At 45.7% G+C, this 24,609-nt stretch overlaps 2 long non-coding RNA genes across 2 annotated transcripts; both read right to left on the minus strand.

The window, feature by feature from the left end:
- Window positions 1-1,430: 1,430 nt before the first annotated feature.
- On the minus strand, window positions 1,431-2,643 carry LOC111090828. Its single transcript, XR_005372973.1, has 2 exons — window positions 2,603-2,643; window positions 1,431-2,182 (listed from the first exon to the last, which is right to left on the minus strand). It is a non-coding gene; the product is annotated as an uncharacterized LOC111090828 (long non-coding RNA).
- Window positions 2,644-7,682: 5,039 nt separating this feature from the next.
- LOC119877247 lies at window positions 7,683-24,563 on the minus strand. Its single transcript, XR_005373635.1, has 2 exons — window positions 8,958-24,563; window positions 7,683-8,355 (listed from the first exon to the last, which is right to left on the minus strand). It is a non-coding gene; the product is annotated as an uncharacterized LOC119877247 (long non-coding RNA).
- Window positions 24,564-24,609: the final 46 nt, after the last annotated feature.

Genomic DNA, 24,609 nt, shown 5'->3' on the forward strand with positions numbered 1-24,609 from the left:
ATTTTTGGCTCCACAATTTTGGGGACATAGATTAAGCCATCACTCTCATTTCTTAAAATTGATTTCAGTGTAGGAAAGTGAGCCAGATTATTTACAGCCAAATGAGTTTCCCAAACACTCAATTTTGCTGGGAAAGAGCAAACTGAATCATAACATTTGTGTCAGCACTTGTGAACGTCTTTGCAGAGAAATATTTATTTATTTTTTTTTTAATTTTTTTTTTATTTTTATTTTTTGTTTTTTTTTTTGTTTTTTTTTTTGCAGAGAAATATTTAAAGTGTCTAGGTGGTTTGTAATGTCAGCCAAAAAGGCCAGGTCTCTGATCCAGTCTTCGCTAGTGAGCTGGGAAAGGGGTTTTCCCTTGGAAGACATGAATAAATTTATATCTTTTATTAATTCCAAAAATGTCTTCAGTACCATGCCATGAGAAAGCCACCTTACCCTTTATATAAAAGATTACCAGATCGTGCATCCAGTTCCTCAAGCGAAGCACTGAACTGCCTGTGGTTGGAGCCACGAGTGCGTATCCAGTTCACTGTGTTAATCATATCCATGACATGTTCTAATTTTAACTTTTTAGTACAAAACAATTCTTGGTGAGTAATGCAGTGAATAGACTTAAGTTCTGCATCTTTGAAAAACTTTTTGACCTTGGATTTAAGTTTTGCAACACGTCCAGTGTTATCACAGACCACTGCGGGAGTAGGATCTGTGGTTACACTTACTAGTTTGACCAGTCAACATTAAACTTTTCAAGACTTTTCTCGATATATAAAAATAAGTCATTTTCAGATGTTGGGTCTGTCATGGGCACCATGTCCAAAAGTTCTTCAGTGATGTCAAAATTCTCATCAACACCCCAGATAAATATAATTAACTGGCTTGTATTATTTATGTATGTGCTGTCATCAACTGCAATAGAAAATGTCACAAATGATTTCACTTTTTCTTGCAACTTATCCTGTAGGTTCTCAGCCATATCTTTTACTCAATGAGCAACAGTGTTTCCACTTAGATTTTTATGTCTGAAAATGCTTGTTTCTGCTCTGGACACATGATTTCTGCTGCACTCAACAGACAGTCTTTGATAAACTCATCATCTATAAAAGGTTTTGATGCCCAGGCAATTTTTTCATTTATGACATAACTGCATTTCACAGCAGCATCGTTTACCTTATTTGTATTTAATGATAAATGCAGAAGAAAGTTTAGTCCTCTTTTTAGTTCATTAAGGTTTTTTTAAAAAAGATTTTATTTATTTATTCATGAAAGAGAGAGAGGGGCAGAGACATAGGCAGAGGGAGAAGCAGGCTCCATGCAGAAAACCCGATGTGGGACTCGATCCCAGGACCCCGGGATCATGACCTGAGCCGAAGGCAGATGCTCAACCACTCAGCCATCCACGCGTCCCTTTAGTTTTTCATTACGCATCTTTTCCATATACCAATCAAGATTCTGACTATGGTTTGTTTCTTTTTTTTTTTTTTTATGGCTTGTTTCATAATGGTGTCTTAAGTTGTTTTCTTTTGATACAAAGTCTGGTTACATACTAAACACAGGACTATTCTTAACTTCCACAAAGAAATATGCTGGTTCCCACTTTTCTTGAAACATGCAGCGCTCTTGATCCATTTTTCGTTTTCCCACTTTGACAGAGACATAGGTACAAAAAGAGAGTTCACGTCTCTTTACTATAAGAGAAACAACAGCTCAAGCTGATGATAAATGGTAACTGATACTGGTTTGGAGGAGTGGAGGAGGGAGGAGTGGAAACTGCAGCAAACTGTAAAACCTTCCAAAGGGAGCAGCCATTACTCAGCTGGGGTGGACTCTTGCTATGTGGGAACGCAGGCCCACTGTCACCAGATCTTCCCAATTTTTGAAGCAAAAGCAGATACTGTACTTTAAATACAAAATCAGCCTGTTTTTAGATATTGTAAATTAAAGCAAAAAATATTAGATATTGTGAAAGGCAAACAAGTCTAAGGATCGTAAACAGCCCCGTGGCAGCAGTTTGGCCTCTGTGGCCCCAGTCACCTCCTAGCATGCGGCCAACCATCTCCAGGGTGGCCAGAGCTTCTACCCCACACTGACCCAGGATGGCTTCACCCGGCAGGGGAGAACCTGCCAGAAGCACGACTTTATCCTCAGTGGTGTGGCCCTCCAGGGAGGCTACATGGGTCTAGGGAAGAAAAGGAGAGTCAAGAGTGTTGTCTGAGGAAATCACAGGAAGCCAGGCAAAGGCACGTGGGGTAGGGAAGCTCAGGGATACACTATTGCCTTCGCCTTGATGTGAGCAAAGGCCTCCAGACCAGTCACTTCAAGAGTGTGCAGCTCCCAGGCGCGGACGAGGAGCTGCACGTCAGTGACTCGCGGGCAGAGAAGAGCGAAGTCAGCCGATGGGAGGCGCAGGGGAGGGCTGTGCGGTCCAGGGCAGTTCGCGGCGCCAAGAGCACTTGTGCCGGGACAGCATCCCAGGGGAACGCGTGCGGGCAGAGCTAGCCGGAGCCCACCGTGAGGACGTGCCCGGCCCACGCCCTGCTTCCCAGGCCCCCTGAGCCGCGCTGCGCCCGCCCCTCAGGCATCAGCTGCCGCTCCCCACCTGTGCTACCTGCGACACCGCCTCGCGCCGCCGGACCGTGGAAACGGAAGCGGAGGCTACGCACCCACGCACTACCTCCCCCGCTACCCAGGGCGCCTGGCGCCACTGCCCGCCCCCGCCTGCTCCCCCCTCCTCCCCCCGCCTCCTCTCCCCCCCACCCCGCCTCCTCCCCCCTCCTCCCCCGCCTCCTCTCCCCCTCCTCCCCTCCCCTCCTCTCCCCCTCCTCCCCTCACCTCCTCTCCCCCTCCTCCTCCAGCCTTCTCCCCCCTCCTCCCCTCGCCTCCTCCCCCCTCCTCCCCCGCCTCCTCTCCCCCTCCTCCCCCCGCCTCCTCTCCCCCTCCTCTGGAGGCTGCAGGCCAGAAAGCGGTGTCCAGTGCTGAAGGCACCTTTCGCGATGCTGAGACGCGGGCTCTCTGCACCCTGGGGGACGGGGCAGATGATGGCAGCCCCTTAGCCTGACACTCAGAAGTCCAGCTATTTGTCGGGACGACCTCTGAGCTAGGCGTCCCCGCCAGAACTTCGTTTTCTCATTAGAGGTGGACATCTGTTTAAGCACAGTGTTAGGGTGCAGAACAAGAGGGGAGGTGGTAAAGAGCGCAAGACAGGGGTGCCTGGCTGCTTCAGTGAGAGGAGCCTGCGACTCTTGATCTCTGGGGTGTGAGTTTGAGCCCCAAGTTGGGTGTAGAGATCACTTAAAATCTTTTTAAAAAGATGGGAGAGAGGGACCACACGACTCTGGGGCTTCATGCGTGGCCAGGATGTAGAGGTCCCACTCAGAGAGGATGAGGCTGGGAGGTCCCAAGTGGCCTCAGCTATAAGGAACTGCATGTTCAGCTGGACACCCTCTTTTCTTAGACTGGGGGCAGGGTGCAGACCGAATGGGACTGCCATCCTACCCTGTGTTCGCAAGCCTTTATTCCATTGTAACCCTCAGGCCTCATCCCAGCACTAGGATGTTGTGTTGGAAAGAAATACTCAAAAAAAAAAAAAAAAAAAAAAAAAGAATCCTCTTTAAGATTTTAGTTATTTGAGAGCACACAAACCGTGGGGAAGGGCAGAGGGAGAAGCAGAGCTGGACATGGGACTCCATCCCAGGACTCTGAACCAAAGGCAGAAGCTGAGCTAAGCCAGCCAGGCGCTGGCTCAAGAGGATCCTTAAGGTAGAATAGTTATATCCTAGAGTGTAGGAAAAAATCCTGTCTGAATCCCAACTGAGAATTTATCCTTGGGGCTTGACTCTTCTGTGAAACTGGTAATATTGTCTTTCAGGATCGCAGGAACTATGTAGGACTCTCACTTAGCATGGTGTTGGGTATGTCTGCATAAAACCAAAACCAGGAAAAGCCTGTATTAGAAAGGTAGACTTTTTTAAATATTGAAAACTTTTGATCTTGTCCTGGTATAATGGTTCAGACTTTGGAACCAGCCCAGCTCCACGGTTTACAATCTCTATGAACTCTTCAAACACAACTCACTTGAGCCTCACAGATAGAAGCAGACACATCAGAAGCCAGCCCTCCTCCAGCCTTGTAACCCAGTAGTCTAGACTCCTGGTCTTTGCTTCTGCTTTGCTCCCTACCTGGAATGTTCTTTCACTTGTCGAGTTTCTGCCCAACCTTGGAATCCAGTGGCTGCGAGGAAGATGGTGGTTTCTTTGCTTCAGACACAGAGCCAGGGCTGCCTAGTTACCCTAACATGCTGGAGTCTGTGGCTGAGTGCTAGTTTGTGGAGCTCCTGCTATGAAAGGGGAACATGCTTGCACTGGGTCCCTCAGAACTGCTCTTCATCTTCCCTGTATCAGGCACCAGCCCACAGGTCCTGGGAAACATTCGTGGCTGCTATGCTGAGCTGGACACAACAGGCCACCCACAAAGACTTCATCCTCTTGCTGCCTCCTCTCACCACCTCTGCCAGAAACAGCAGATCCAGAGGACAATTTTCCACCACCAAAACCTGCCACGGGGCCGCGGGACTGCAGATGATGACAAACCCACCATCACTCTCCTTTGGAAGGGCCCAAGTCAAGGTCCCTTATTTTTTCTAAGAAATGTTTTGGGAGGGGCCTAGCTGGCTCAGTTGGTGGAAGGTACAACTCTTGATCTCAGGGTTGTGAGTTTGAGCCTCATACTGGGTGTAGAGATAATTAAAAAAAAAATTAAGATTTTTAAGTAAAGTAAACTCTGCCCTCAGTGTGGAGCTCGAACTCACGACTCTGAGATCAAGAGTCCTCTGTCCCACCGACTGAACCAGCCCGGTGCCTGGCAAGGTCCCTTAAGAGGTTCTCTTAACCAAAGCTGAGCAGCTTCGTGCCCTTCCGTGGGTCCCGATTCTCCTCCCTCTGCCGTGCACACAGTATTTCCCTCAGGCTTGTCCAGGTTTGGTGTCCCCTCCAGCTCATAGGATCCAAGATATCTGGAGAGGACCTATCTTATCATGTGACCTGAGTTTGGGCTGAGACCAGGATGTGGTACTCTAAACCGGCTCTGAGAGGTCGGGGAGCCCCCAGCCTGCCTTGCCTCCTAGGTCAACTTTGCTCACCTCCCCTTCTGCTTCCAGTGTTCCTGATGAGATGGGCTGTGGAAGGAAGAAATTATCTCAGTGACAGCAGGGGTTCCCGGGAAACACGGGCTCAGGCTGGAGACAAGGCAGCCCAGTTCTATGGTGCAGACAGCATCAGCATCATGGCCAGTGAAATGGGTTGTGATCTTCTGACCTTTTTGGGGGTGTAGGGGAGAGATAGGGGAGGCTGGCCAAAGCTGGGAGAGAGGCAAAAGGAATCCCAGAGACAGAGAGGTGGCAGCTCCTGTGAGCTTGCATGGAACTTGCTTAGGATCATAGCACACTGCCCTTGCCGGGTCCTGATCTGGGGGGGGGGGGGTCTCCTGGGACCCTCTTCCAGGTCCCAGGCACCTGGAGAGTGCAGTCTAATACCCCTCAGTGCCCACCCTGGCACCAGAGTCAGGTAGTTGGCCCCTCCCTTCTGCTTCCCCAAGGCCAGTCCACACCCTGACCTGCCTGCCCAGAGCTCTGCCTCTGACCTCATCCACTCTGCCCTCCCAGAAGAGCTGTCCTGGTCCTTGGAGGTGGAGGGCAGTGGTGAGTTGGTCCTGGGAGCCTCAGATGGAAGAGGCCAGGTGGAGAGCACACCCTGAGGAATGTGGTCACTCCAGGTGGGCCCCTCAGCCTTGTGGTTCAGAGCCCCTAAGCTCACTTCCTCTCAAAGGGACTGATCCATCTTTTCCATGTGGCTCAGGGCAGGGAGAGAGCAGGGGAAGCCCCCTGAAGGTTGGCTCCAGCCCTCCAAAGGGGTGAGCGAGGGGACTGTGGAGGGAGGCCCAGGTGCCCTGGCCCTCATGCCTCCCTCAGGACCACAGAGCGGGGAGCAAGAAGGAAGCAGGGACGCCACAGGGACTTGAACCCTGGCCCAGCAGTGCTGGGCGTGCCACCACCAGCGTCTTTTGCTTTTTCCTCCTTGTTTTCGCACAGACTCAAAGGTGAAAAGCAAAACCTGAATGTGGCCATGAGCCTCATCCAGTAAAAGAAACACCTGCGGCGGCTCCACACCTCCCTCCTTCCCTCCCAGGCTCAGCCTTTCTTACCCTGAGGGCCCTTTCAAGGTGCAGCCAAGGGGACGAGCATCCCCTGGCTTTATGGCTACAGATTTCTTGTTATGCTGGATGCATATCCCAGCTTCAGATCAGGAAGTGAGAGGAAAAACTGAACCACAAATTATGGTCCTGCCTACTCTAGGACAGTGGCAAGCCTTTGTATGTATATAGAAATTTCCAGAAAGATCCTAAGAAACTCGAGAGGCCACCTCTGTGTAGTAGTGCTGGGATGGATAAAGCGAGAGGGATTTAAGTTCCACTTTATACCTTCTCCATGGCTTGAATTTTTAACTCTATGCAGATCACTTTTATATTTGAAGGCAAAAATCTCAAGTTTTTCATTGGAAGAGGAAATCTAAGAACTAGGGGAAAGTTCAAGTACCCTGGTCCAGTTCAAATGCCAATGGTCCTCCAAGTCTGCTGTGCCCCTACTGTGTGGGGCCACACAGACTAGCTCACCTGTCTCACCTTCCATCCTCCATCTCTCCACCACTGCCCACTGTGGGGTCCTTCCTGGGAACTGCCACTGCTTGAAAATGAAGTTAGAAGCACAGCACCCCCACCCGCCTCTCATGGGGAGGAGGCATCGAGTTCCCGAGAGGACGGGTCCAAGTCACCTGGGCCCCAAGAGACAGGAGGAAAAAAAAAAAAAAAAAAAAAAAGAACAGGAGGAACAGGAAGCCCACCCTAGACCCTTGGTCAGTTTCCCGTCCCGGGCCACCCTCCCAGTCTGCTGCCCACAGCACCTGCCGCTCCCAGGCCAGGCTCTGCCCCAGTAGGCCCACAGCGGGTCCAGTGGAAGCACCCTCACAAGCTCTGCGGTCCTCATCCAGGAGTCCTGGCCTGGGCTCTCATGGAGGGGATGGAGGCGGCTGGACCTCTCCTGTTGACCCTGAGGAGTTCAGTGGCCCCTCCACAGCAGGGTCCAGATGAGAAGCTGAGAGGCTCAGAGAGGCCTGCAACCTGTTCTCAGGGTCACACAGGTGCATCAGGTCAGGCTGAGAACAGGGTCCTCTGGGACCAGTCCTAAGGAACTAGAGCAGAGCCAGTCCCACCACCCCTTTCTCTCTCTCTCTCTCTCTCTCTCTCTCTCTCTCTCTCTCTCACACACACACACACACACACACACACACACACACACACACACTCTCTCTCTCTCTCACACCCCCAGGTCTGGGGGGCCACTGGGTGGGCTCAGAGCCAGGCTTCTATCCCCCTCACCCCATCTCCCTATGTGCCCCCCCCCCGACACCTCCTAGCTTCCCCAGTGGCCTCCCTTCAGGCTTCAGCCCCCAAACACACCACAGAGCACAGGCACTTACTTACTGCAGCAGGAGAGAGGAAACAGCCATCTAAGTCCCAACCTGAGATGAAGCAACAAGGCTCTGGCCTTAAAAGGCCTCAGAAATGGGGGTGGGGTGGGGTGGGGTGGGGTAGGGGTGGTAGTCAAAACATATTCTGTAAGACGAGCAAAGAATGAATTCAACATGTTAGTGACAAAACGCTCGAGATATGTACTTGAAAACCCAGAGTGGTCTACACAGGGAAACATGATGCTGGCAAATGTTAAAATGACACACTCAGAGTCAAAAACTGTTGGCAGGGTAAATAGAACACATAATTGGCCCTTTCGAACCACCTAGAGGACACAGCAGTAAGCAGAGAACCAGGCAACTGCCTGCCCCTTCCCTTGGGCCGGTGGGAAATACACACAAAAAGCAGCCTTGAGGTCGAATTTGCCCAAAGATGTCTGTGACCCTGTAATTTATAGCCACAAAATACAAGTGGACAGGGGCAGGCTCACAACCTGGAATGCCCCCCTCCGCAGGCCTCAACTAGAACAGGTGGATTATTTCAGCATGGGGAACTGTGCCCGTAACAGAGGCTGAAGCGAAAGAAGCAAAATAACTCCCAATCACAACTGTGAGATAAACACGTATATGAGCAGGAAACAGAAAAGAGATGTAAAAATAGTTTCAAAATTCACCAGCTGAAAATTCCAACACACAGGCACTTCATTCAAATGCAAAGGAGAAGACAGGTTGGGGACAGGGTAGGGTGTAGGTTCCCATTGGCACTGCCAACATCAAGTGCTCCACAGCAGGGGTGGCCTGTGCCGCCTGGAATCTCCAAGTACCAAATACACTGCAGCAAAACACATAGAACAAAATTGGTAAGCAGTTGGGTGGGTGCATGGGGAATGTCATCACCCTTCTTCTCATTACACAAGGATATATAGTAGGGATTTGGATTGGACCAAAAGCCATCTAGAGGGACTGATCCAAAATACAGAACGTGACAAAGAATACCTTCTCAAATGCCACAGAACATGTATAAAAATAATCATACCTTAAGCAATGAAGAAAGGGAGCCAAATTCCCTTCACAGCTCAGAGGCTTTGCTCATGCCCTTCTCTCAGCTGGGAATGCTCTTCCTTACAGCTTCACCTACCCTTCAAGTGAGAGCTCAAAGGCCCCCTCCCTGGGTTGGGGCTTTCTCTCTTCACTCAGGCTGTACTCCCTGTGGCTGTTACTGCACTGTGTTCACTCATGATCTGTATAATCACCAGCTGAGACCTGTCCTCCATGGAACAGAGGTGCCAGAGGAAGGCAAGGCCATTCATCTCACTTCCCTGTGCATGTGGAGACCAGCTCAGAATCTGGCCAACATGGAGGAGGTTGTTGGAATAGCTGTTAGACTCCCGGTAGCTCTTCCCTCCCGTGCTCCTGCTAGGCTCCAGCTCCTACCTGGCACCTGTACAGCCTCTGAGGTGGTATCAGTAGTCTCCCTTAGAAAGAGTCCACACCCTGGTATCTGAGGCCCTTGTCCACAATCACAGCGGGTGGTGGCCTGACTGGAGCAGGAATGACTGCTTCCTGCCACAGCCTCCATCCATTACTGTACGTTGCCTGAAATTCGGCATGCAATGCAAGACTCAAAAAAAAAAAAAAAAAAAAGTGTAACAAAACAATGTCCAAGCAAAGCTGAAGAACTGATAAATTACAACATGAGAGCAGAACTGCTTATTCTATCTAAATCTGCTTCTTGAAAGTCTGTTTCAGATAAAATCCAGGTATAAAAAGTGGAAATTCTTGATAAAAATATTAAAATGCCAAAAATAATTAAAAAAATGTGGGGCAATCCGGGTGGCTCAGTGGTTTAGTGCCACCTTCAGCCCGGGGTGTGATCCTGGGGGCCTGGGATCTGAGACCCACATCGGGCTTCCTGCATGGAACCTGCTTCTCCCTCTGCCTGTGTCTCTGCACGGCCCCCCCTTGCTCTGTGTGTCTAATGAATAAATAAATCTTTTTAAAAAATGCTCTCCACTAATACCTATGAGAATGGCAATTTTCTTAGAAAATTTAATTTTGAAAAACTGACTTATAATGAAATATGGACTAGCATGTAACTCAGAAGAATCTGAAAGTTTTTAGAGATCACCGAATCTCCAAAGAGAAGGGATAGCCCCAGGTGGTGTTACAGAACACTGTTCTGGGTGAAGGGGGAACTCGCTCAGTCTGCCCTGTAGAGGACAAGTGACAGCAGCACCCCTCACTCCCAGCACCTGGGCCACACAACCTCATTCCAGCTTTACACAAACCACAACTTATGTTCTAGCTCTATTTTTGTCCCCATCTTATTGAGGAAACTGGCTTCAAGGATTTAAGAAATTTGCCAAAGTCATGTGCTAATAAGTGGCAATGCAGGGACCAGAAACCCAGTGGTCCAGCTCAAAGCTTGCTCTTAGCTACCGTTCTTTTTTGTTTTAAAAGATTTAATTTGTTTATTCATGAGAGACACAGAGACACAGGCAGAGAGAGAAGCAGGCTCCATGCAAGTCCCGGATGTGGGACTTGATCCCATGACCCCAGGATCATGCCCTGGGCTGAAGGCAGATGCTCAACCACTGAGCCACCCAGGCGTCCCATTAGCCACCACTCATTTTTTTTTTTTAGCCACCACTCTTAATGGTGTCTATGCCTCTCTGAACATCCTGATACCAACACCTACCTGACAGCACCCTTAAGTTGCAGTGGACCTTCTGATTCATTTCTGTGGTGACAGAATAAAGTTCCAGGCCTGGAATGGTTTGTCTCAGAAATCCTAGGAAGGCTTAATATTCCATGATGCAATTAATCATGAGAAAGTGAGAGAAAAACTGGATGCTCATCTAAAAAGATGCAGGAAAGACAGTTGAATAAATTCCATATCTATTACAGACTTAAAAGACAAAACAAAACTGACAGATGATCCCAACACAAGTACCAGGCGACATTTGGGGACACTGTATGTGAAAGGTCACACCAGAGTAAGTAATCCCACATCACACTACAGGATTGGGTCACACTCTATTCTCTGCTCCCAAACATCAATCATTCACACAATACCTGGAGATTTTTTGCCACATCTGAATATGGCCAGTCCTATTTTTTCCCCTTAATCAAGTTACTTTAAAATAAAATAAAATAAATAAATAAATAAAATAAAAAATAAATTTATGTCAAAGAACACTACCAAGAAAGTAGAAACATAACCCCCAGAAGGGAAAAACCTATTTGCAAATCATCTGATTGGGGTCTAGTATCCCAAATATGCAAAGAATTTTACAATTCAATAAGATAAACACCCAATAAAAAGGGAACAAATGGATCAGTAGATACTCCTCCAAAGATCTACACAGGGTCAACAAGCACATGAAAAGGTGTTTCATGTCATTAGTCATCAGAAAAAAGCAAATCAAAATTACATGAGATACTCCTTCACACTAATTAGGATGGTTACAATTGAAAAGCCAGAGGGGTGCCTCGCTGGCTCAGTTGGAAGAGTATGCGACTCTGGGTCATGAGGTCAAGCCCCACAATGGGCTTAGAGCTTACATAAAAACCACAAAAAAAGACAGATAAGAACAAGTGTTGAAGATGTGGAGAAACTGGAACTCTCAAAAGTTACTGGCAGGAATGTAAAATGTGCAGCTACACTGGAGAACAGTTTGGCAGTTCCTCAAAAAGTTAAAGTTATCATTTGACCCAGCAAGCAGTCCCACTCCTAGGTACATACCGAAGACAATTTAAACATGTTCACATAAAAAGTTCATAGCAGCATTATTCATAATCCCACAAAATGTGGAAATAACCCAAATGTCCAACTGCTGACTGGATAAACAAAATGTGGTCTAGCCACACGATGAGCTATTATTCAGCCTCACAAAGGAACTGTTATGCGCCCTGGCATGAATGAACCTTGAAAACATTATGCTAACTGAACAAAGATGGAGACAAATACCTTAGGATTTCACTTACATGAGGTACCTAGAATGGGGACCAAGAACAGGCAAATTTATAGAGATAGAGACTAGAATAAAGGTTACCAGGGACCAGCGGGAAGGCAGGATGGGAAGTTACTGTTTGATAAGTACCAGACATCTGTTTGGGAAGATGGAAAAATTCTGGAAATGGATAGTAGTGATGGTTGCAAACACAGTAAATATACTAAAAACCACTGAATTATATACTTCAAAAGCCTGAATTTTATAGTATGTGTGGGATATTTCAATTAAGAGAAAAAAATATTTTTAAGAGGAAATATGTAATTATCACCAATTTTTGAATACCTGTTAAAATAAATATGCAAATGTTGACATTTAAATATCTGCTGGGATGTCTGGGTGGCTCAGCGGTTGAGTGTCTGCCTTCTGCTCAGAGCATGATCCCAGGATCTGGGATCAAGGTCTGCATCACGCTGCTTGCAAGGAGCCTGCTTTTCCCTCTGCCTGTGCCTCTCATGAATAATTTAAGAAAGTATATAAACAAAACAAAGTCTTAAACACATGGTACCATCATCAGAAATTTTGATAGGAAAAATAGCTCTAAGCACAACACTGAATATAACATTTCTAGAAGCAAACTTCATAAATGCACCTAACTTGCACATGAAGTCTGAAATTCCTGATGGACATAAAAGTCATCCTATCCTGAACAGGGAGGCCAGTTCCTAAATGCAAAGTCTCAATATCATAATATATTGATAAATGTAATGCAATTCCAGTAAAAATCAGAATACCTTAAAAAGGAATGCCAGAGGCTTGTATTAACACACATTATAATCAGATACAATGAAGCTAACAAAATGAAACACTGGTAGCAGAGGAAAGACAAATTGGTGGAAGACTAGAAAGTTCAGAAATAGACTCAATTATATTGAAGTATTTAGTCCATAACTTACAAGTGCACACCATTTCAGATTAGCAGAGAAAGCATTATTCAGGAAGTGGTACTTAGAAAATCAGCTAGCCATCTTGAAATAATTAAGATTCTTACCTCCTACTATACAAACACCCAAAAAACTTCTAGATAGGTTAAAGAGCCATAAATATGTCAAATGTCAAAAAACTAAAGCACAAAGAAACCAGTGGAAAATATAGCATAATATCAAAGTATGAAACCATAACAGTAAGAGATTTGATGACCAAACTTAAAACTTACATCAGCAGGATCCAACATGTAAATTTATTTTTAAAAATATTTTTTTTAAAGATTCATTTATGAGAGACAGAGACCGAATCAAGCTCCATGCAGGGAGCCCAATGCGGGACTCGATCCCGGGACCATGAGATTACATACACCTTGAGCTGAAGGTAGATGCTCAAACTGCTGAGCCACCCAGGCACCCCTCCGACATGTAAATTTAAAGGCAAACTACAATCTGAAACCAGTGCCACGTGGTGTGTCCCCTATACTCAAAGAAAAAAGAAAAGCAACTATAAACTTGAAAACTGTTTTGTTATATACAAGGGTAAATGCAGTATACAAGGGCAAAGGGTAAAGAATTCTCTGGAAGTGAAAATGTAAGTGAAACACAAAGCAACACACACATCAGCCAACAAAGTGTTCATTCAGCTTCACAGGATCAAAAGGTTTGCAAACTGAAACACAGGGAAGCTGGATTTTCCTATTAGCAAAGATAAAACCCAAAACAGCCAAGGGCTGGGCTGGGGGAACCTGTGCTGCTGGTGGGTTGGGGAAGGTTGAGGTGTGCCCATCTTTAAGGGGGGTACGTTCCAACTTGAGTCTTAAAACCCGGAAGCCATAAAAGAAAACAGTGATAAAAAATAAGTAAGGTTAAAATCCTGACCAGCAAAATTTTAGCATGAAATGTACAATCAAGATCAATAACAGGAAAGTATTTGTAGCACAAATCACAAAGGGTTAATTTCTTCAGTATATAAAGAGCTCTTTGAAAATCCATAAGCCCACAGCCCAAAAGAAGTCAAAACTACAGTGAAATACTATTGTCACTTCTCACATACAAAGAACCATGTAGGCGGATATTCAGTATAGCCTCCTATACAATAAAGGCTGCTAGAAACAAATTGTTCCCCAAAAGGGAAATGAGTAATTCAAACATGGACTATGACACAGATGTGGAAAAGCCCAAGGGAGACCATAAAAAAAAGATGCAGTGAGCACCTTGATGTACCATTAACTTAACAATTCAAAGTGCATGACGGGGTGTGTGGTGTACCAGGACCTCCACAGTGAAATATATACACAGGATTCTCCAGAAAAACTCCAGCAACTGGCCACAATAGTTGCCTCTATAGGAACCGAGGCAATTTTTAACATCTGCAGCTATTACACTTTGAACATTTTTACACCTTTAAATGAACTAGAAAAAAACTAGCAGAGCCTTGCTGTCAGGTCAGCATAGGGCAGAGGCAGGGCCTTGCTCTGACACCCAGACAGCTGGTCACACAGCTATTACATCAACAGAGGTGTCAGAACCAATCTCAGGGTTCCCAATGTTAAGCGTTCTGTGACGCTATTAGGTGAGTAAGAGACAGAGCCGGGTTCACACCTGTGCTCTTGGCACTTGGTGGAGTCTGAGAGGCAGCAGGTACTTAAATCAGCCAAGCTGGTGCTGAGCGGGACAGCAGGAGAGGGAATGGACTGTGCGCCACTGAAGCGCACTCCTTTTCCACTTAGGATTAGAAATGCCTATAGACAGAAGCCCAATGAGATTTCAACAGACCAGACAAACAAACAATATAATTAAATGCTGCTTTCTGCAAATGTCACAACTGCTATCCTAGAATAGTTTGTTTTTCAACCTGCTTAGGGGAAAGAACAGCAGAAGTAGACTGAGTCTTGTTAAGGCCATTCTTGCTTTGTGCTAAACAGAGAGTCCCAGACCCAGATAGCACAGAGAGGTAGAGCTGCTCTGCTGTACTGTCCCAGAGGGGCTGTGAATGCCTGCAGCTTCCTTAAAAAACACACTTAGATTTTTCTTTCTTTTTTTTTTAGTTCTATGAAAAGAAAGCAAGTAATGGTAAACCCTGTATTCAGGATGAGATATGCTGGCCTAGAGTGAGGCAGGGAGATGGGGGTGGTGGTGGTGGGAACAGAGGGAGAGCAGGGAAGACGACCACATGGGTAGAGGAAGCTACTGCCTAAAGCCCTAGTTTTCATACTATACAGAAGATTCAGAAATGCTTACCACATTATTAAAAACATCAAGGAAGCAAATAAGAGAGCCATGTTATGTCATCAACCAAAGATTAACCTAGTTTTGTGTACTTCAGTTCCAACAGGGAGTGAATATTTGCACTTTAAGAAGTAGCAGAGCCTCCACTTATTAGGTTTTAAAACATAATAAGCAGTGACAGTCATTAAAATTTGCTGTATTTGATTAGAAACAACAAAAACTAGAGGCTAAAAACTCTAGCGATTTAGGGACATGATCCTCAGACACTAACACTGACCTGGAGCAAAGTAAAGAGAGGGGTTCCTCAATAAAAGTTTGACATTTCAATGTTGTAAGTATAATTTAAACCCATTCCTAAGGTGGATTCATAACTCCTTAAATGGTGACGAGTTTAGATACCAAAGAAAAAGTAAATCAGAAGCAAACCTAACAGACTTAGTAGTAGTTACCGCTGGACTTGGTAGACGAAATGTTTTAAAAAGTCCTCATGTAACAGATACTTTTTGCACCAACAATAAAAGGAAAAAAAACAGTTAATTCGACAATCATAACTGGCAAAAGCTGATCTTCCAAAGTGAAGAGTATATGATCATTATGAAAACCAATATGGAATTTCATATGGTAAGTGGTCAGAGGAAGAGGCAGATGGTAAATCAAGTGGCAAAAAAGACTAACCAATAAATTCAAAAACACGGATTAAGATTACCAAAGGACTTTTAAAAGTAGCAACAAATACTTCATGAACATTGGAGTTGGCAAGGATTTCTTGGACAGGACACCAAAAGCACAGTAATAAAGGTTTAAAAAAAAAAAAAAAAAAGCTGACCTGGACTACAAGAATTAAAAACTTCTGGGCATCAAAGGACACCATGAACAGACTGAACAGGCAACCTATACAATGGGAGAAAATATTTGTAAATCACAGATCTGATAAATGGTTAATATCTAAAATATTTGAAGAACTACAAATAGCAATAAAAAATAACCCAGTTTTAAAAACGAATAAAGGACTTGAAAAGCTATTTCTCCAAACAAGACACAAATGGCCAGCAATTCTAGGGAAAGATGCTTCTTAACATCACTATTATGTTAATGCAAATCAAAACCACAATGAGATGCCACTTCACACCCAGTTGGATGGCTGCTATTTCAAACAAACAACAGAGAACAAGTGTTGGTGATCATATGGAAAACTGAAATGTTTGAAAGAGATTTATTTAATATTCATTCGTGAGAGATACACAGAGAGAGGCAGAGACAGAGGGAGAAGCATGTTCCTCGCAAGGAGCCCGATGTGGGACTCAATCCCCAGACCTGGATCATGCCTTGAGCCAAAGGCAGATACTCAATCACTGAGCCACCCAGGCATCCTCAAAAACTGGAATTCTTGCAAACTGCTGAGGCTCTAGAGTGGCACAGCTGCTATTGGAAAAGTGTGAGGCTCCTCAAAAAAATTAAAAATAGAAATACATATAATCCAGCAATCCCACTTCTGGGTGTATCTCCAAAAGAAATGAAAACAGGGTTTCAAAAGGCTTTTGTACACCTCTCATAGCAACATTATTCATAATAACCAAAAGGTGGAAGCCATCCATTTATCACAGACAGATGATAAATAAAATGTTACATACAAACATGGAATGTTTCCACTCACTTACTTGATCTCTACACCCAAGATGGGGCTCAAACTCAGGACACCGAAATCAAGAGTTACATGTTGTACTGACTGCGCCAGCCAGGTGCACTTGTTTCAACTTTTAAGGAGGATGAAAATTTTGACACATGCTGTAACACAAACCCAGAGGATCTAATGCCAAGGAAAATAAGCCAGTCACAAAAAGGCAAATGCTTTAGGATTCTACTCAACATGAGGTACCTCAAACTCATAGAAACAGAAAAATACAATAACGGTTACCATGGGCTAAAGGGATAAGGGAATGGGGAGTTTTCTGGGTATGTAATTTCAGTTTTGCAAGATGAAAAACTTCTGGAGCTTGGTTGCACAACACTGAACTCTACTGAACTGTGCACTAAAAATGATTAAGAAGATACATTTTACATGTATTTTACATTTTTAAAAAGTTACAATAAAAATTGAAAAAATCTGGTATTAGCAACTATGTAGGGAAATGGATAGACTCAAGAGGAAATGTAAGCTTTCCAGAGAGTATCTGAGTCTCTGATACAAGTTGTAAAACCATGCATGCTCACTGACCAAGCAACACCCCTCCAGGGAATATAATGCAGTCGCCAAATTCAAAGAGATGCTCACAGAGGCGTGACCGAAAATAGTCAAAACACTGCTTACAACTTAAGAGACTTGACTAAATATCTTATACTATAAGTACTTTGGGATAAAATAATGCAGTTGTTTGATCTTTTTTGAGGTCCTGGAGCTCTTTGGCAAGTTTATGCTTTTCACAGAAAAATATACAGTTTCTGAGCATTCAGACTTCTAGAAGCCCATCCATGCCATTCCTGTAGAATTAACTACCCCGAAAAAAACTGATTTCCAAAGTGTTTGTGGACTCTGCTGATACAGGGAGATGTGGATGGAAACAAAATTAAATGCAAAACCAGAACAAGACCAGAATATACACACTGATTGTCATTACATAAAAGGCTCAGAGCAAGGGAAGCAGGTGCCTAAGGGGCAAGAGAGGGAACCAGGACCAAGGGGTTGGACCTGAGGCCCAGCAATAAAGGAAGGTAGCACTGTAAACGCTAGTGCCCAACACACACATACCTTTATGCCATCTCACAGATGAGGGAAAGCAGGCCTGGTGGGTGGGGCTAGGTAGTTCTGATTCAAATTCAAATAAAGCTGCCAGGAACCACACTGGTAGAACCCAGATCCATCTTTGTGTACCTGCTTTTGATGCTCTCTCTCGTGGGGGGGTTGCTATGTCCAAAACAGGATGGTGGAATGGGGAGTCATGGAGGAGCGACAACCAGGACTCTGGTAGGGACAATACCTGCCTGTCCCCAAGGTCTTCTCTAGTGAACTGTCCCATTGGGACAACAATCCTCATGGCTGACAGGACTGTCACTCCATTGTGGAGCCCCAGGGGGGCCAGAACCAGGAGGGGAGCAAGCTCTGGGGGCTCTGAGGGGGCATTAGCTCCCACTCCCTGCCCACAGGAGGCACAATAAGCACCAGCTGTGGTATATGTTTAAGTGTAAAAAAAAAAAAAATCAAACCATAAGTGTCATAATATAGATTAATATTTATATACCTTTGAGATGGGAGAAATCTAAGTACAACGAAGTATAGAAACTGAAGAGTGACGACCTCAGAACAATGTCACTTTTGTATGTCCAAAGCAATAAACAAAATGAAAGGCAATCTAGAAACCAGGAAAAATATTTGCATCAGTTTTTTTTGCATCAGATTATTAATATCCTTCATATGTGCTTTCACAAAATAGGAAGTTGAAGCGTGCACACGCACGCGCATGCACACACACCACTACAAATGACCAATCCACACAGATGTTTAGTCTTAGTAGCAGCAAAGCAACGCTCATAGCCCTAGTAAATAAAGCAGCAAGGATCCACCCAAGGATCTAAGGTTTTTAACATGGCAAGATTGTTCTGTGGAGAAGGGAAACAGAGCCAGGTTTACATCAATTGTGAGAAAACTAATTTAGAAAATACCACCCAGGGAGGGCTATTTAACACATTAATGAACCTAAAGTCTTAAGTTTGACATAGGCATTTCATATATTAATATATCCCAAAGAAAACATATCAGATGTGATAAAGTGTGCGCTTTGGGGCAGGTCATCACAACTTCCCAAGAGAGAAAAAAACAACCCTGGAAAATATGCCATGTAAATGAGATTGTTTCAATCGACACAGCCATACAATAGATTACAGTCACCACCAAACGCTCTTCAAACAGGAAGAGTTTCATTATACATTAAGTGTATTTAAAAAAAAAAAAAAGCATATTCAATGCATAGGAGGAAGAAAAACTCTAGACGCAAATGTCAATAACAATTATTAACAGAGGATTTTGGTTTTTCCCAATTTTACTTGTAAACCCCACAATAAACCTTTATACAGCAGAACTCAGTTAAGAATTAAAGAGAAGGAAGGTGGTACAGAGCTGAGGGGTCCACAGGGGACACCCACCAGAGCAAGGTCAAGGCCATACTCCTGGGTACATACACCTTCATGGCTTTATTTCTAATTGTTTTGCTACCTTCCTCTTGCCACTTCCAGGCTGCATCAGCGTATTTTTGTTACATACGAATGCTTAATACATACAAGAATCTGTAAGCCTGTTTCGCATTTCATTTAATATCAGCACCACACAATAAAAGTATTGTACAAGACCAGAAGTTAACATTTCTTCCAGGGACAGCCACAGAGATGCTGGGTTCAGCATAAAAGGCGATTGTTCAGGGTCAATGAGACAAACCAAGGGCAGCTGATGGTGGGGGAGGAGGGCGTTACTGTCCGATGCCTTTTGTAGGGCCAGCCACTTCTGCAGTTCTAGGTCCAACCTGGGCTCCTAGAGGAGCCTCCACCCATACTCACTCTCAGGCTATTTTTTCTTTCTTTCTTTTTTTTTAAGATTTTACTTATTCATGAGACACAGAGACAGAGGCAGAGGCAGAAGCAGGTTCCATGTAGGGAGCCTGGTGTGGGACCCTCATCCCAGGTTTCCAGGATCACGCCCCAGGCCAAAAGTGGCACTAAACCGGTGAGCCACCTGGGCTGCCCTATTTTTCCTTTTGAATGGGACTTCCAAATGCGCATTTTGCTGTCCTTATGCCCCAATCCTTTAATTTGCACATCACCATTTTCTACTTAATGGATTTCATTGTATCATCCACTACCTGTGGGAGTTCAGAGAAGGGTGACTGCAAACTGATTAGCAAAAATCACCAACACTGCCATCAACACCTGCAACCCACCCCACTTGGGCGCAGGTGCAGAACAGGTAGGAATCTCTTTCACCATCTCAGGAGCCCTTGGATTGGGTGGAGGCTAGGAGGCATGGGCTCAGCCCCAGCTGCCTGCTCTCAGCCCACACCAAACATTACACCCTCATGGAAATTCTTTATCAGCCCAACATAGTTGTTAGGAAACAGTGACATTCAGAGAGACATTTATAGCAGTTACCCTTAAGACTGGAAGTAAGTTTTATAATCACCATATAAAAAATAAGTTTGGAAAGGGCAGGGCGGATGGAAGGCTTGGGTAAAAAAAGTAGAGAAGGACTACGTAGGAAAGTCTGAATTGTTCTGGGGGAGCAAGCAGTGGCACCCACTCACAGCAGATCCATGACCTCCCCCCCCCCCCCAACCGGCCACCTCCTCCTGCCTGGCACCAGTTTTTCAGTAGCAGATATTAAAGGCTCCTGAGGCCCCACAGCTATGCTCTTGAAGGAATTCCTTAGGCCAGGCTCTCCCACACCCTTGTTCAGGTCAAGGCACTCATCCATCCCCATTCCACATCTTAACCTTTCCTTCAGAGACAAGCTTCCCTTTCAGCTCCCTTGAAAACAAAAGCCTTAAGAGGCTGGCAGCAGTTTCTGAGCCCAGTTTGTCTCCTGTAGGGCTGAAGAGTAAACGCCTATGAGCAGCAGCAGCAGAGCTTCTCTCCCAGGATGAAGCCACTGCCACATCCCCACCCAGGATACATGATCAACTTAAGAGCCATGAGGCAAACGGGATTCATGCCCTCTGCATAACCTTGACCTGGTTCTCGCGGCAGAGACACCTGAGCCCAAACTCTTGGTCACCCAATAAAGCCAAACTCTTTAGTACTGGAGAGAATTATGTGGTTAGACCCAAATCCCAGATACACTCCAGCCTCCTCAAAACCACAAATACGGAAAACAGATTACATGTGCTGTATGCTTTAGACGGTTTCCTCTAAGCAAAGAGAATGATACGCCCCCTTTTCGACAGTACGGTTTGGAAACCTAACCAGTTAAAGTTCAAGGATATTACAAAGTACTCCCCCAGTACCTTGACACTGACCTTCCTCAGCTGGATGGTTTCAGTATCATATTTTGCACAACCATTAGACACTACAGGGAGGAGAGCCCCCATTCCCATCCACCAGGCTGCAGGCCATTCAGGCCCTACCAGTTCTATTTAAGATCACCAAGCTCCATTAAACGACCTCAATCATTTAAAACTACTGAAGAGCAAATCTCAGTCTAAATCTACAGTAATGTAACCAATTGCATTATCAAGAACACCTCATTTACACAAAAAATAAAAGTCAGAAATCATAACATAGCAATACAACAATTATGAGTTTAGAACTCAAGCCTTTATTTGTGCTGTAAAGAGGGAGGAAAAATGATTAGTAATGTACATGATGCAACAGGGCTAGTTCTTACCACAGAGCAACACAAATACTTTAACCATAGCTTCAATTTCACAACAGCACACCCAAACACATTGCCCCATACATGCAGGACTCCTACTCTTTAAATTCGTGTAACAGCAATTACATCATACTAAGTCACTGATTAAAAACTGGACAATACCAACATGTTTTTAAACATTAAAAATAACCCAGAAGACAAATCCCAGAGGCAACAAGTATTGGGGATTTTAAAATTAAATTTAAGGGAAGAGGCACAGAATTAAAAGCTACCAGTATTGGGGCAGCCCCAATGGCGCAGCGGTTTGGCGCCGCCTGCAGCCCGGCGTTTGATCCTAGGGACCCTGGACGGAGTCCCAGGTTGGGCTCCCTGCATGGAGCCTGCTTCTCCCTCTGCCCACCCCCCTCTCTCTGTCTCTCATGAATAAATAAAAACTTAAAAAAAATGCAGCACTGCAATGATAAACATTATTAAAAAAAAAAAAGTTACCAGTATTACTTTACCAATTCAATAGATGCATCTCGGAAATAAAAGTCATCATAAATGGTTTTCAGGTTTTTCTCTGAATTTTTAACAGACCACATCTGAGTACAGGTCCCCCTCCACTTTGCTAATTCCCCAAATTGAGTTGCCCCTCAAACACTGAATCAATTTAAAAGGCACAATATATAATTAACTCCAACCATCACAAGGGCACATGGTTTGCTACCAAATATTACAGTAATTTTACAGAAACCATTACAAGAATAGCAAGACTTTTTTTTACTGCTGCCAATACAGACCAAAGATGAGATGTGTAAGATTCCTTTAAAAGTCATTGCATTTTCACGTTGTTCAGAATTTTCAATCACAAAATCTTGAGTAAATAGAAATGTTACAGACCCACAAGTACATCTAATCTCAAGTGCACACCAAAAATTTGAACTGTTTTAAATATTTTTTTGTTTTAAATACTTTAAATACCCAATTGTGAAGTCTTTCCCTAAGACCTCTAGCTGCTCCCCAGTACTGCACACCTTCACATAAACCACTGAAGAACCTAACGAAGCAGTGAAGGCTATTACTCAGCTGATGGGAATTTCTGCACCCCGCCTTTAATGACTGGCATTCCTGTTCGGTTACATTTTTTTCAGTCTTCCCTACTTTACAGCAAAACAACTTTGCTTCTTTACCTGCATTTAGCAGATTTCCAAAGGACTTAAGTTTCTAAGCAATTTTTATGCTTCCAAGAGACAACTAGCATTAACTACTTTTCTTTGCCCAGTTGTCTATTACATTCAAATGCCCAGAGCTCTACTTGACCTTTTCGCAAGAATTCCCTTCAATCCACATGTCCTACCACCCCCACCCTCTGCAGCACAGCTAACCAAACCAACCCTCTCCCTTTCCTCACCCCCACCCCTCCCAGCACCAATGGCAGCCCAACCCTCACCTCGGAGTTCTCCATTAAGATTACCTAGAAATTAAATTCACATTACAAAATACATAGAACTAAAGATCACTGGTAGTACCCCAACCATTCCCTTTGCTTATTATCTGCAATGCAATTGGAATGCCCAAAATAGACCTGTCATTTCTAACAATTTGGCCACAACCAACTTATACCCAAGACTGTAGCAGCAAAACACGATTCCCCTCCCCCAATTTGCCAGTATGCATAAGTATTGCCTAAAGCATTTCAAATGTGAACACGTTCCCAAAATACAGGTTAGACTAGAACACTAATTCCTCCAAACAATGCACAGGCGGGCAGGGCAGGTAGGCAGGCGAGAAGCAGGGTAGGTGAGAGGGTCACTGGGCTCCATCTGCAAGATTCACCTACAAGGCATCACTCTGCGTTGAGGCATGTTAGAATGTCCTACAGCTTTTAAGATTCTTCTTGAAGCTCAAATTTCGTAGCCCAGAACTAGTTATGACTGGGGGCTCAATTTAGAAGATGCAGCATCTGAAAACCTCCACCTCAGAAAAAAGGAGGGGTGTCTGCTGGCATTCATGAGCCTGGAAGTTGATGCTCCTGGATCAATCAAACACATCTGCGGGTGGCCGGACACATCTGCTTTGGACCTTGAAGGACTGCCCCCTCATAAGCTCATCTGAAAACCTTAAATGGCCTCCTGAATATAGGGCTTCCTGAGCAAGGCCTGGAAACGGGACACAGGAGAACTTCCACCTCTTAAGACTCTGGAAATTCAATCTGCAGACATCCACTTAGGCGGGATCTCTCCTTCAGGGTCTCCCCTCCTGCACTGCTACGACTCACACTGGCCAAGGGCTCCAATTCTCCTGGTGCCATCTGATCACCACGATGAACACTACAGTAACAAACCATGGTCCATGAGGCATTTGGTAACCGTCAGCGGGGGCCACTGCTGCAGGCCCGCCCAAGGTATACATTCGATCCCCACCCTCTCCGCAGGCAAGCAACACCACCCCACCCCACCCTGGGTCTCAGCAAGGAGGGCCTTCCCTCCTTCACGATTACCAACCAAGTTGTTCGGGGCCTTCTGCAACGTTCCCAGGCTTACCAGGTTACCAGAAGCAATGCTTTAAGTGAATGGATAACCTTGAGAAAGCTAAAGGGAGGAGGAGGGGCAGAGTGAGCTCACAGAAGTTAGCACCGAAGCTAGAGAGAAAAGTCCAAATGGGAACACTGGCACCTGGAAAATAAAGCGTGGGTCAATTTTGTCCACAGACACACCAACATCCTGCCTCGGCAATCCCCAGCCTGTCACATGCGGCACCACATCAATAACGCTTAGGTGGCACCTTACCTCCTCAATCACTCTTGAGACCACCCTCCCCTCCAATGAGGGGTCTGGCCTCACACCCAGACCTGGGTTCCACCAGGCTGGGCATGGCCTGGACTCTGTCCCAAGCCGAACCAACATTACACACTACCCTAGGCCAGAGCTGTCGGCCCGCGAAGCTAAGTTCAGTTTCCACAAGACCAGGCCTCATCCCCTCGCGGGTTCGCAACCCTCTGAAAAAAAAGGGGGGGGGGGGTGGCTGCTGGCATTGGCAAGTTCAAGGTCTGCCATGCCAGCAGCCCACCTGCAGCCCTGCACCCCACTGCCTTCCTTCCTCCTCCTCATTCCCGGGGCATCAACTGCCCAATGCTGCTTCCTCCACAGAAGAGCGGCGAGATCCCGTCTCCCCTGGCTTCTACCCGCCTTCCTCCTGCCACACAAACCAAGGCGCTGGGGCCCCGGGGGCCACGCAGAGCAGCGCCCTCCCAGAGGTCAAGTTCCCCTTCCCCAGAAGGCAGCGGCTGAAGGGCCGTCCTCCCCGGGGTCACCGCGGGAACCCTCAGGGCAACTGTCCCCACCACAGCTCCCCCCAGACCTAGGCTCCTCTTTAACCCTCCTCGTCCTGGCATTGGCATCCCCACCCCCTGGAGTCTCCTCTGCCATTTCCCCCACTGTCCCCTGAGGCCCTGAACTGGCCGCTTCCGCCCCGCCACTGAACCCAAGGCCGCGGCCCTCCTTGTCGCTAACTCCTGACGGACAGGCCACAACTTTTGCTTTTATAGCCGACGGCCGCATCACTGGGGCACTGCTCAGCGGGAC

This window comes from Canis lupus, chromosome 18 (genome assembly GCF_011100685.1).
Source record: "Canis lupus familiaris isolate Mischka breed German Shepherd chromosome 18, alternate assembly UU_Cfam_GSD_1.0, whole genome shotgun sequence".
NCBI classification, from domain to species: domain Eukaryota; kingdom Metazoa; phylum Chordata; class Mammalia; order Carnivora; family Canidae; genus Canis; species Canis lupus.